Below are 12,942 nucleotides of genomic sequence, written 5' to 3' on the forward strand. Positions count from 1 at the left end.
CCACATGAGCTAAAGTCTGGAAACAACGTTGGCAGTGACCCCTTTTAAATGACAAAGACCCATGTAGCACTAAAAATACATTTCAAGTCAAAAAACATGACTTCACGTCACGTCTAATCTACCAGCAACTAAGAAAAATACAACAAAAATCAGATTTGCTCCCTGCATCTGATTTTTTTAAGGGGGAAGTGATAAGTAATAATTTTTACTATATAATAAGTGATTCAGTAAGTGATAAGTGATAATAATAAGTGATAAGTAATACTCTTAGAAAATATAGATATCTTTTAGATTTTGAAATCAGGGAGGACTTCTTAAATAAGACACCAAAAGTGGTCACTATAAAAGAAAAGATGGATGATTTTGACTGGATTATAATTAAGATCATTTATCAAAAGACACCATAAAGACAGTGGAAAGAATCCATAAAATACAACTAACAAAGGATTAGAATCAAGTATGTATAAACAACTCCTGGAAATCAGTAGGAAAACCACAAATAATACAATGGGAAATTAGACAAGAGACATGAACCACCATATCATGGAAGAGAAAATATGTCCAGAAAATACATAAGGTATTCAGCCTCAAAGCGATAAGAGTACTATAAATCAAAGCCACAACGATTATACCCACTCAAGTGCGTGTGTGCAAGCTCAGCTGCGTCAGTCGTGTCCAAGTCTTAGCGACCCCACAGACTGTAGCCCACCAGGCTCCTCTGTCCATGGGATTTCCCAGGCAAGACTACTGGAGTGAATGGTCATTTCTTTCTCCAGGGAATCTTCCCGACCCAGGGAGGAACACACATCTCCTGCGCTGCAGGTGGATTCCTGTACCACTGAGCCACCTAACTGCAGGAGGGTGAACTGGTGTAACGTCACTGGAAAACACTTGGCACTAATTTTAAAATCAAACATTCACATACATACCTTTTGACCCAGGAGTTCCACTTCATATCCCCAGGGGTGATATAAACACAGGTACACAGCAGTACCACTCACGTAACCTGGCAACAGGCAAGTCCCCATAGTCAAGACAACGGCTGAATCTGCTGTAGAACATGCTGATGGCACATTACACATGAGACAAAGTGAATGAACTACATCTCAGCATCTGTTAGTTGAAAAAAGTAAGTCCCCCAGAACTACATATAGTATTGCTATAATACTCTTTTTATGAAGTTAAAATCCAACGAAAACCAATAGATGGATGGATGGATGGACTCTTTTAAAAACACACAAGATGAGATAAAATTAACTAAGAAGGAAAGTAAGGGAGTGATGAATATGGATTCCTTGGCAGAAGGAGGCAGGAAAGGGGGGTAGGGGAGAGAAGCACCCACAGGTGGATGTAGGTAATTACCACAACCAGTTTTTGAATTGAGTGGTAGGGTTGGTATTATTTTGAATGAATGAATGAATGAAGCCATACACAAATCAATGATAAGAGCCTATCATAATAAGGACAATGATTAATCAATTCTGTGCAGATGAAATTAAAAACAAAAGACGCAAAAAAGACTCTAAACTATCAGGGATTTATATTAAAACCAAAAGCAAAATAACTTTCTCTTTCCACAGCCCCAAGACAATGCATGTCTCAATTCAGTCTCCCACCCAGAGGTTGCAAACTGGCAGTCTGTGGGCCACACAAGGATGTTTGTTTGGCCTGAACAAGGATTTTTATTATTACTTCACAACATTGGGAACTCTCGTGTAAAACTCAAATTTCTGTCTTCCCCTGAAAAAAAACGTAGTATGTGGCCCACATTCCCACGCAGTGAATGTAGGTGCCAAGCAGTTGCTGTCCCCTACAAAAGAACAGTCTCCCCACTTCCCTACAAGCTCTACCACTCCCTGTCGCCTCACCCAGCTTGCAGCGTGCAGATACGCAGTCTGCGAGCGCCTGCAGGCACATGAGCGTGCACCGGGAGGTCCTGGGTCTCCAACCCTCCTCTCCCGTCAGCAGCCTCTGACAGCTGTGGTCTCTTACAGGGCCAGAAAGCAGTCATCCAGAACGCTCCTCAAAGAGACTGGAGCAAGACGAGATTCAGGGTTCACCAGAAACCCATTCCCAAAGTAAGTAATTTACGTTTTCAAATAACATGTATCCAGTTGTTTATTTAAGTACACATCAAAGGAGTTAAATTGGATTGCAGATACCCTGAGTTTCTTTTTCTGTGCAAATGCTATTTTTTTCTGTGCCTTTTTTTTTTTTTTTAGTAAATTATAGTATACAAAATTTTCCATTTTTCTTTGAAAGGTCTGCTGTGTGTCTACAACAAAGTCTACCAACATACTTCACATAGCTGACTAATACGCTTTGCAGCAGCAAACAGATTCCTGCCCCTTAAACACCAAAAGGCTTGGTATTATTATTCCAGCTCCCTCCACTGACCCAGCCCCAAGCACTTCCATGGTAAAAATATGATCCCACCATCACCACTTCCATACCTTCTCCAAACTGGCCCTAAGGAATTGGTTTTTTAAACTAAGGCAGATCACAGTCACTTTTCAGAATGTTAATTCCCATAAAACGGAATGTCAGTTTTACATGGACGGCTCTCCTTTATCAGAAAAGACTGATTCCATTTGACTGATTAATTGTCCGTAGAACCGTCAAGGCTTCCAGACTAGAGCTGATGGCTGGGGAGGAGGCAGCCACAGTGTTGTGATGTGTGGGGCACTCCTGCACTGGGGAGGCCAGGAGATTACAAATGTACAAATTATTAATTCAAATCAATACAGCAAGGGGTTCAGGCTGAGAGACATTCAATTACATTGTTCAAAGAGAAGATGCTCATCTTCAGCTAGTCCGCTCCATGCTGCAAATAATAGAACATTTTTAATTTGTGCAGCAGGGATGTTAATCTTTTGCCATGTAATCCAGTCCTTGGGGCATGCCATAAATATGTGGCACTGAGTGTGTGAGGCTCCCTGCAGAGGGCACTCAATCAAGTCAGCCCTGGCTTCCCTGCCTGTCTCTTTACGTTAATCTCTCAACACTCGGTTAGGAAATATAAGCAAATGGATGATGGATGGATGGATGGATATGGAGGCAGAGGTAAAGACAGAAATTTTCAAAAACTGTCAGACACCCAGACCCCCAACCATAAACAGTTTATGACTTCCAAATTTGGCCTGACCCAGTAGCACAAATAAATCCCAGAAGAATGATTCACATCCCCAAAGGAATCACTTTAGAATTCCTTTAAGTAGCAGGCTCCTACAGTACCTTTAACAGGGGATTTGAATTCCAGCTTCATTATACAGACAGTGAAGCAGACATGCAGAAATAAAGTTTAGAAGGTTATACACCAAGGTGTTAAAAGCTTATGTCTCCAGTGGTGGCTGGGATGGTGTTTACGTCTGACTGTGAGGTTCAATTTTTCTGTGATGAACACTTACTAAAATATTTTTAATTAAAGAAAAGACAATTTCCCTCACACAAACACACATATACAAAGGAAGATTCAATTATAAAGGTGGAACTTCCCAGTGGGGCTTCCCTGCTCGCTCAGTGGTAAAGGCATCACCTGCCAATGCAGGAGACTTGAGTCCAATCCCTGGGTTGGGAAGATCCCCTGGAGAAGGAAATGGCAACCCATTCCCATATTCTTGCCTGGGAAATCCCATGGACAGAGGAGCCTGGCGGGCTACAGTCTGTGGGGTCACAAAGAGTTAGACATGACTAAGCGACTAGCGCTCACTTTTCAGAGCTTTTTCATGAACAGCCGTCACAGAAGAAGAGGCCTTACTACATCTCTTTTCAAGGTATGCTGAGATACAGAAACAATAACCAGTGAGTCTCAGGCTGTCTGAGCAAAAGGCAGCCCTGTGGGAGTCTCGGAGTCCACTCGGGAGCCAGCTCTCGACGGGCTGCGGCAGGCAGCGTGCACAGAGTTGAGTCAGCCACAGGGAGGGGCCTGCTCTGAGCGGCGCCTGGGAGACAGAGCTGCACTGTGTGAATCAGAGGGCACCTGTTACGACAGAGACAGGTGTGGGGGAAGTCAACCACGTCACAAATCAAAATAACAGGGAAAACTCCAGTCCAACAAGACTGAAGAAACTTCAGCTCTTCTGCTCTCAGCCTTGCCAGAGCGGGCCACGGAGACCCTCCTGGGACAACAGAAACACGAGGCACGTGGAGATTCCGCAGATGAATAGGCAGCTCCAAGTCCAAAGGATGCATCTGTTGACTGTGTAGAAAACTAAAATCATCAAATAAATGAAAAATTTGCCATTTCCCTCCTACATTTCATGAGACAGGGACTAAGAAAATAATTTATCAGGCAGGAAATATTTCATCAATTGATTTTTATTTATTAAAGAGCTGCATGGTGTTCGGCATGCTACCATGCTCATTTTCTACAAAATAGAAATCACAGAAGTCCATAAAACCAGGGAGAAAGTTCAGAGGTTTCTGTCCTTGTTTATTACTATAAATAAATTCTCAATTTCCCCATTTATACTGTTGGTAAAGATTAAAAGGGAAGTTTCACTGAAAGATTATTTGGAAATGCCACTTGAAGTGATAACTTCAGCCATGCCAATTTGGAGCATCTACTACATTCCGTTCAGTTAGAACTGGACATGGAACAATGGACTCGTTCAAAATTGGGAAAGAACCATGACAAGGCTGTATATTGTCACCCTGCTTATTTAACTTATATGCAGAGTACATCATGTGAAATGCTGGGCTGGATGAAGCACAAGTTGGAATCAAGATTGCTGGGAGAAACATCAACAACCTCAGATATGCAGATGATATCACTCTAAAGGCAGAAAGTGAAGAACTAAAGAGCCTCTGGATGAGGGTGAAAGAGAAGAGTGAAAAAGCTGGCTTAAAACTCAACATTCAAAAAACTAAGATCATGGCATCTGGTCCCATCACTTTATGGCAAATAGATGAGGGAAAAGTGGAAACAGTGACAGATTTTATTTTCTTGGGCTCCAAAATCACTGGGGATGGTGACTGCAGCCATGAAATTAAAAGATGCTTGCTCCTTGGAAGAAAAACTATGATAAACCTACATAGCATATTTCAAAGCAGAGACGTCACTTTGCCAACAAAGGTTTATACAGTTAAAGCTATACAGTTAAAGTCATGTATGGATGTGAGAGTTGGACCATAAAGAAGACTGAGCACCAAAGATTGACGCTTTTGAACCATGGTGTTGGAGAAGACTCTTGAGAGCAAGGAGACAGCAAAGAGACAAACTGTCCTTTGGACAGCAAGGAGATCAAACCAGTCAACCCCAAAGGAAATCAACCTTCAATATTCATTGGAAGGACTGATGCTGTGATGCAGAAGCTCCAATACTTTGGCCACCTGATGTGAAGAGCCGACTCAATGGAAAAGACCCTGATGCTGGGAAGGATTGAGGGCAGGAGGAAAAGGGGGTGACAGGATGAGATGGTTGGATGGCATAATCCCGACTCGATGGACATGAGCTTGAGCAAACTCCAGGAAATGGTGACAGACAGGGAAACCTGGCGTGCTGCAGTCCAGGGGGTCGCAGAGTCGGACACGAGTTCCTGCTTCTGAGTTATTTAGGCACAGGGGTTGTGAGGGGCGGAGGTGTGACTGTCGGTGTGTCCTGACCGTGGAGGTACTTTCTGGGCCGCACAGAACTTTCAGCCCTCTCTGACTTCACAGTGCTACGGTGGATGCTTCCAGACAAGGACTGAGGGCCCTCCTCAAGGTGTAGCCTGTGTTCTCTGATTTTCTACCAGGGGTTTCCTCTAAGCTGTGGAGCCCGTTCCATCAAGAGCAGACACAGCAGAAGCACACTGAGGATGGGCGGTGCCTTGGGATCCCATGGGCGAATGCCCCTGCTTCACGGTCCTCAGGCAGATCATTCTGGAAGGCATTCTGCTTGCTTCACGGTGTACGGGCAAGCGACGCACTGTCAAACACATTTACTTCTGTCTTCTGTCTACCAACTGGCTCCCTTTACTCAGGGCCCTGCAGCTGGTGAATGGTGATCCATCCCAAGTAGACCTGTTATATATCAGTTGCCCAAGGAGAAGGTGTATGCCCGCCCCAGCACGCGGGCACGCACACACACACACACACACACACACACACACACACACACACGAGTCCTATTCCAAACCAAGAGAAGGGCTCTGATTGGCCAGTCCCAGGTCAGATAACCAGCCTTAATCCTAACAAACACGACATGGAGCTGGGGTCAAGGCATCCAACAGGGCTGCAAGCCCCACTCCATCCTGCTGGCGAGGGAACAGGGTGTCCCTGTGATCTGGTAAGATATTGCAATGAATCCATTATACATGTGCCATGAGCCACTGGAGACTCCTGCTAAAATGCAGGTCGGGGTACAGGTGGTCTGGTGTGAGTGTACAGTCTGTACTTTTCATAACCAAGGAGGACACACTCATCCCTCTTCAGTCTCACTGAGGAAGGGCCCACCCTCCCCACCCCCAACAACAGAAACCTCTTTGCTAAGCAGCAAAGACAGAAAGGAAGATGACTTCTTGCTGTTGAGATATGATAGGAGTGAGCTGTCAATGACATTTTGAGGGGCCTCTTTTTTTACACAGGGACATTTAACTCAGCCTACAAACCAAACCATTAAACTTACAGCCACGTAATTACTTTTACCAAGTCGTGATCAAAGCAGATCAACTCAGACCCTGACCCCAGCCTAGAGCTTACACCATCATCTGTCAAGGATCACCGATTAATTAAAAGCAGCGCTTTTACATTTTGGCGACACAGCACTTGTGGTGCAGTCGCGTCAGCTGCCTCGGTGGTCCTCTCCCCCAGTCCCTGGGGTGGCCCTCAGCCCCTCATCTCCACCCACGTCGGTCCCACCCTGCCCTGTCTGTGGCCTCAGCGACGGCCAGTCCCAGGCGCTCCCACGCCAACTGCTCTTCTCAGCTGTGTTCACCCGCCCCTCACAGCTCTTCCCCTCTTAACAGCCAGTTGGGAGATGGCCAGACCACCACGGGCTGTGGAGGGTGCCCATTTAGGGCGGCAACACAACCTCAGTGGAGAGGCCACCACCTGACTGTGATGGAGCCTGTCCGTGAGGCCCCGGGGGCTGGGGAGGCCCACCCGGCGCCGGGCTCCACGGGTGGGGCTGCACGAAGCGTGCGGCCTTGATGCTTACTACTCAGCATCTCACAGTGTCTCTGAACCCGACCTTTTCATCCAAACACTACATACCTCTCTTCTAGGAAAAGCCACCAATGGCAAGTTTCCCAACACATGCAAAACACCCAGCATTAGGACCCAGAACAAGCCTGAAGTCTTCACAGACTTTAATCTTCTGTAGGCTTGGCACCAGAGGCAGAAGTTTTCTTCTTAGTAACCACACCCAGGAGTCACCTAGACCTCCATTAAGGAAGCGATTTCTGAGAAGGGAACCCTGTACTCCCCCAGAGAAACCCTCTTGGTCAGGACTGGTTCAATCCCAAGTGACAGAAAAACAACTCTGGGAGAGTATTCATGTGGTGAGAAGCGCAGACAAGACCACTACCAGGCCCTCTTCTCCTCCAGCTCCCCGTGCTGGGGCTCACAGGTGTCGAGCCAGGCCCCTCTCCAGCCTGTACCCCACTAGTTTAGCAACCTGTGCAAAGAGACCACCTCTCTCCTTAAAACTTCAGGAAAAGACCTGGGGTTGCCTCTCACTGGTCTGGGTTGGGTTATGCACCAAACTGAGAGCCAAGCACAGTAGCCAGGGAGATGTGGCACTTTCACTGGCCAACATGAGTCACAAGCCTCTTACTGGAGCTGAGGCTGAGGGTGGGAGAAGAACGCTCCTGAAAGCAAAGCTGAGGGACTGTTCCAGAAGGCAAGCACACTACAATGTGGCTACAGCAACTAGATCTCTGGGGACAATGCGTATTCTTATAGTCACAATTATTATACACAGTGTTATTTAAGCCACTATCCAACATGCCCAAGGAGTAGCCTGTCATGGATAATCCTGTATTTCCAGCTAAATGGTGGGCCCACACAGACATCATCCCCATATTACTGAACGTCTTAGTTTGAGTCACCCCAGATGCAGCTACTGGGATGAAGATGTTTGGAAGATCATGAAATATCTCTAGTGGACAGGGAAAATGAACCAGGGAAGGCAGGCAGCCAATAAAGGGTATGGATCAGGCTAGTTACCACGATGGGGATGTGGGACTCTGCAAGACAGCGAATCACACCTGAGAGTTATCCCACCAAGGAATGAGGGAGCTGTGGTGTTTAGACAGGAAGTCCTGTTACTCTTGAAAACTCACCTGGAACTGCTGATTCCCTGGCTCTCCTGGCTTATGGTGCGTGGGTGAGCGCATGCTCAGTCACTCAGTCACATCTGACTGTTTGCAACCCAATGGACTATAGCCCATCCAGCTCCTCTGTTCTTGGAATTCTCCAGGCAAGAATACTAGAGTGGGTTGCCATTTCCTTCTGCAGGGGAATCTTCCTAACCCAGGGATCAAACCTGCGTCTTCTGCATTGGCAGGCAGATTCTTTACCACTGAGCCATGTGGGAAGCCCTTGGCTTATGGTGTCCAGTGACATAGGAGACCTCTAAGAAAGAGATGCAGGTGCTGTCTGTTGGAAGCAGGGCTCATAAGCACAAAAGTGAGACAGGTAACAGAATATGGGCAGGGAACCAACGACGGGCCACAATTTCCAAAGGGTGACTAGACTGAACTGCATTGTCGTGGAGGTCTTAAAGTCACTTGAGAACACTTAAATTCCTCCAAGTCTGTAATAGGAATATCGCTTACCACTGTATCAGGCCCTTTACAAGAACATAGTTAGAGATTTTTCATAAATAGAATGTTGAGTAAAGTCACTTTATGAGGTTTAAAAGTTAGAAATTCATGAAGAATGATACTTTTTTCCTCTTTAATATTATTCTCACTAAGAATTTCAAAGCATTTTATAAATAACATGGTCTCTAAGACACCCTGAGAAGGAAAATTGAATTGATTGAGGTTTTTATTTTTTATATCAATTTCTCTTTTTAAAAAGATCCAAATTGGTTGCATAACTTTCTGGAGACAATGCAACTGATTGATTTTTGCACTTTTAGCCCAATTGTTCTGATTTTTGAATGAGATGCCACCCTATCAGATACAGGATTTAGCCTCTTGAAGACAACCGTGGCCAGTCCTCAGAGCTGGGCCCCAAGTGTCTTCATCCCAAACAGATAAAAACTGGAGTTTAAAGAAGGTATACTTTGCTCCCAGAAAGTCCAAGCCAAGAGTTTCATCATAATGCGTAAGAATCCTCCCAGCTGCAGGTCATTAGCCCACATGCACAGGGCACTTTACCATTTAAAAAGCATGTGACCTGTGAGATGGGAAGGACATGAATTGTGCGTTCCACTCCAGAGACTCATCCAGACGAGGAGTTATCAGCGTTGGTGGAATAAGTAAAAACCAAATTCAACTTTGAAAGTGAATGTGAAAATCGTTCAGTCCATTCTGACTCTTTGTGACCCCATGGACTATACAGTCCTTGGAATTCTCTAGGCCAGGATACTGGAGTGGATAGCCTTTCCCTTCTCCAAGGGATCGTCCCAACCCAGGGATCGAACCCAGGTCTCCTGCATTGCAGGCGGATTCCTTACCAACTGAGCTAACAGGGAAGCCCAAATTCAACTCTAAACCCACCCAATCTTGGCATGAAATTCTTTCCAACTATATCACAGGTCCCAGAGGTTTAGTTTCCCAAGCATTAGTAAAATTACTAGATTGAATGATCCAAAGTTGCCATTATTGATCAAATGATGAAATAACAGCAAATTTGCCATTTTTATAGTTCAGAACAGTCAAATATTAGCAATTTCACATGATTCAACTGAATACAAAACAATTTGGGTAACTAACTTTAGTAAGCAATACCATCGGGGAAAAAATTTCATTCCAAATAGGAAAGACTATCATAACCAATAATATAGGCAGGTTACTGTCTCACAATGCAGGACATGATGCTTATGAAGCACTTGCTGTGCTGCCTGTCCTGTGCTCATCAGACCAGTTTGGGGAGCCGGGGAGCCACGTCACTCTGGATAGTCTCCAGGGCTGACTTTCTCCATCTTGACAAAGAAATGCCAAGGAGTCCCATCGTGGGGCCACTGCCACGGAAACCTTGTGCTGCAGGGATGACACTCTGCTTTGACGGCCCCTCCTCCATCACACTGACTCAGCACCCCCTCACTGGCCCCAGGAGAGGAAAGACGGTGGCAAGTACAAGGGAACTGCCGCCGGGTCCCCAGGCACTGTGTAGCAACACACTGAAGGGACTGCACAAGTGGCGAGAGGCATGCTCTGCCTGCGCAAGCAGCCCCACTGCACAGCGGGGACAGGCAAAGCGGCACCACAAGGGAGCGACCGCGACACATCGCACAGCAGAGAGCTGCGGGCTGAACAGAAGTGATGACGCACAAAACCCACAACTGTTTTGAGACAAATTCCTTCTTATGTAAAAAGAAAAAAAAAAAGGAGAGAAAGAGAAATATGTCTGTTTATTCTTTCCAAGCACTGAGCTCAACATTTAGATGAAGCATCTTTATGAACGGGCCCCACAGATCATCATCTCTGCTGCATTAGTTCTAATTGCATTATTGCTTAATTGCAAAGCAACAGAGTGTGTAATTCAGGAGCTGCAATGCCTGGGGAAGTGGGCATGATTTAACTGTTCGTGCAAAGCCCAGCCTTGGGGACACTGTCCTGAGGACAGCAGCGAGAGGCCAGAATCTCTCTCCCGCTGTCTTATTGCACAGTTCAGCTCCCTCCATCAGGGAGATGACAGAGAACAAAGATCCCCTGGGTCGTGCCTCATGCTACCCTTGCAGCAGAACCTCATGAAGGGATGCGAAGCTTAGGAACAGAGTGTCCACTGCGTACCTGCTGCTGGGCTGTGTGAGCATAGAGATGCACAGATGAATGTGGCTTAATTCCTGTCTGCAGGAGAGCCAGTCCAGGGAGCGAAGACAGACATGTCAACAGAGCCATTGGAGACAAGCTGAGGAGGTTTCTTCGCAAAGAGAAGCCTCGATTTGAGTGTCCAAAAGAAAAAGCTGGATAAGTAAGGTCCTGCAAGACTGACTAAGTGCTCACTAGTTCTTGCTTCTCTTGGGTGCAATTGATCTGTTAAAAATATGCTGCTGAAGATGCTAGCAACAGGGTTGGGGGAAGCAGGGCTGAGAAGGGGAGAAGGCAAACAGAATGTGACTGATTCGGTTGCAGGTGAAAGTCCCAAGCCTGATCCATGGGAAGTATAAATTACATCTTGGAGTTTGACCTGCCTCAAGGCAAAGATACTGGTCTTTTCTTCTCCCACAGCAGTCAGTCATGTTACATAATATTCTCTACATTCACGGGAAGAGGCTCTGGTACCCAAGAGCAGGCCACAGAAGGTTGCAGGTTCTATCTGTAAGCAGAAAGCAGACAGATATTCAGAGATAGATGCATGTAGTTGATGAAAATGACCCTCGAGGATTAAGGTGCCAACACCGGTTCTATAACACGAAGTGACTCAACTTTGACAATGAGATGTGGATGGAAGGAGATTTGCCAAATCCAGCCTGGTCATAAAACCCCGGGCACAATTAGCCATTTCTCTGCTCCCTTTCCAGTTTGTGCAAGTCCTCCAAATTTGTTCATTCTTTTAAAAATTATTCTAACTATTTTAGGACTTTTGTAATCCCACACAAATTTTAAAGCTAGCATGTCAGTTTCTTCAAAAAAAGTTTCTGGAATCTTGATTGAATTTTTGACTATGCTGAATCTATAGGACCAAGTTGGAGAGAATTAACATCCTAACAAGGGCTTCCCTGGTGGTCCAGTACTTAGGAATCTGTCTGCCAAGGCAGGGGACATGGGTTTGATCACTGCTCCAGGCAGATTCCCACATGCAACTAACGGGCCCCAACTAGTGGGCCAGCCCTCCAGAGCCCTTGAGCCACAACTCCTGAGCCCACACGTGGCGACTCCTGAAGCCCGTGTGCCGAGAGCCCACGCTCTGCAGACAGAAGCCACTGCAACGAGCAGCCCCCACTCACTGCAACTGGAGAGAGCCCGCAGGCAGCAACAAAGACCCAGCACAGCCAAAAATAAATAAGTAGATAAGTCTTTTTTTTTTTTTTAACTTTACAATATTGTATTGGTTTTGCCATATATCAACATGAATCCGCCACAGGTATACACGTGTTCCCCATCCTGAACCCCCCTCCCCCCTCCCTCCCCGTACCAGCCCTCTGGGTCATCCCAGTGCACCAGCCCCATGCATCCAGTATCGTGCATCGAACCTGGACTGGAGACTCGTTTCATATATGATATTATACATGTTTCAATGCCATTCTCCCAAATCATCCCACCCTCTCCCTCTCCCACAGAGTCCAAAAGACTGTTCTATACATCAGTGTCTCTTTTGCTGTCTCGTATACAGGGTTATCGTTACCATCTTTCTAAATTCCATATATATGCGTTAGTATACTGTATTGGTGTTTTTCTTTCTGGCTTACTTCACTCTGTATAATAGGCTCCAGTTTCATCCACCTCATTAAAACTGATTCAAATGTATTCTTTTTAATGGCTGAGTAATACTCCATTGTATATATGTACCACAGCTTTCTTATCCACTCATCTGCTGATGGACATCTAGGTTGCTTCCATGTCCTGGCTATTATAAACAGTGCTGCGATGAACAATGGGTACACGTGTCTCTTTCAATTCTGATTTCCTCTGTGTGTATGCCCAGCAGTGGGATTGCTGGGTCATAAGGCAGTTCTCGAAGAAGGCACTGGCGACCCACTCCAGTACTCTTGCCTGGAAACTCCCATGGACGGAGGAGCCTGGTAGGCTGCAGTTCATGGGACCGCCAAGAGTCAGACACGACTGAGCGACTTCACTTTCACTTTTCACTTTCATGCACTGGAGAAGGAAATGGCAACCCACTCCA

General features: G+C 45.9%; 1 long non-coding RNA gene across 8 annotated transcripts in view; it reads right to left on the minus strand.

Annotated features, from left to right (window-relative positions):
- LOC139177021 (uncharacterized) overlaps positions 1 to 12,942 on the minus strand; it is a 269,207-nt gene that overhangs the window by 197,663 nt on the left and 58,602 nt on the right. For 6 of the 8 annotated variants that reach the window (XR_011561392.1, XR_011561384.1, XR_011561395.1 and 3 more), the window contains one exon: positions 10,486 to 11,412. The exons of the other annotated variants lie outside the window; for them this stretch is intronic. This is a non-coding gene — a long non-coding RNA (uncharacterized lncRNA). Of the gene's footprint in view, positions 1 to 10,485; positions 11,413 to 12,942 lie in introns of those variants that run through there. 8 annotated transcript variants of the gene reach the window in all.

The sequence above is a fragment of the Bos indicus genome, chromosome 18, assembly GCF_029378745.1.
Source record: "Bos indicus isolate NIAB-ARS_2022 breed Sahiwal x Tharparkar chromosome 18, NIAB-ARS_B.indTharparkar_mat_pri_1.0, whole genome shotgun sequence".
Classification (NCBI taxonomy): domain Eukaryota; kingdom Metazoa; phylum Chordata; class Mammalia; order Artiodactyla; family Bovidae; genus Bos; species Bos indicus.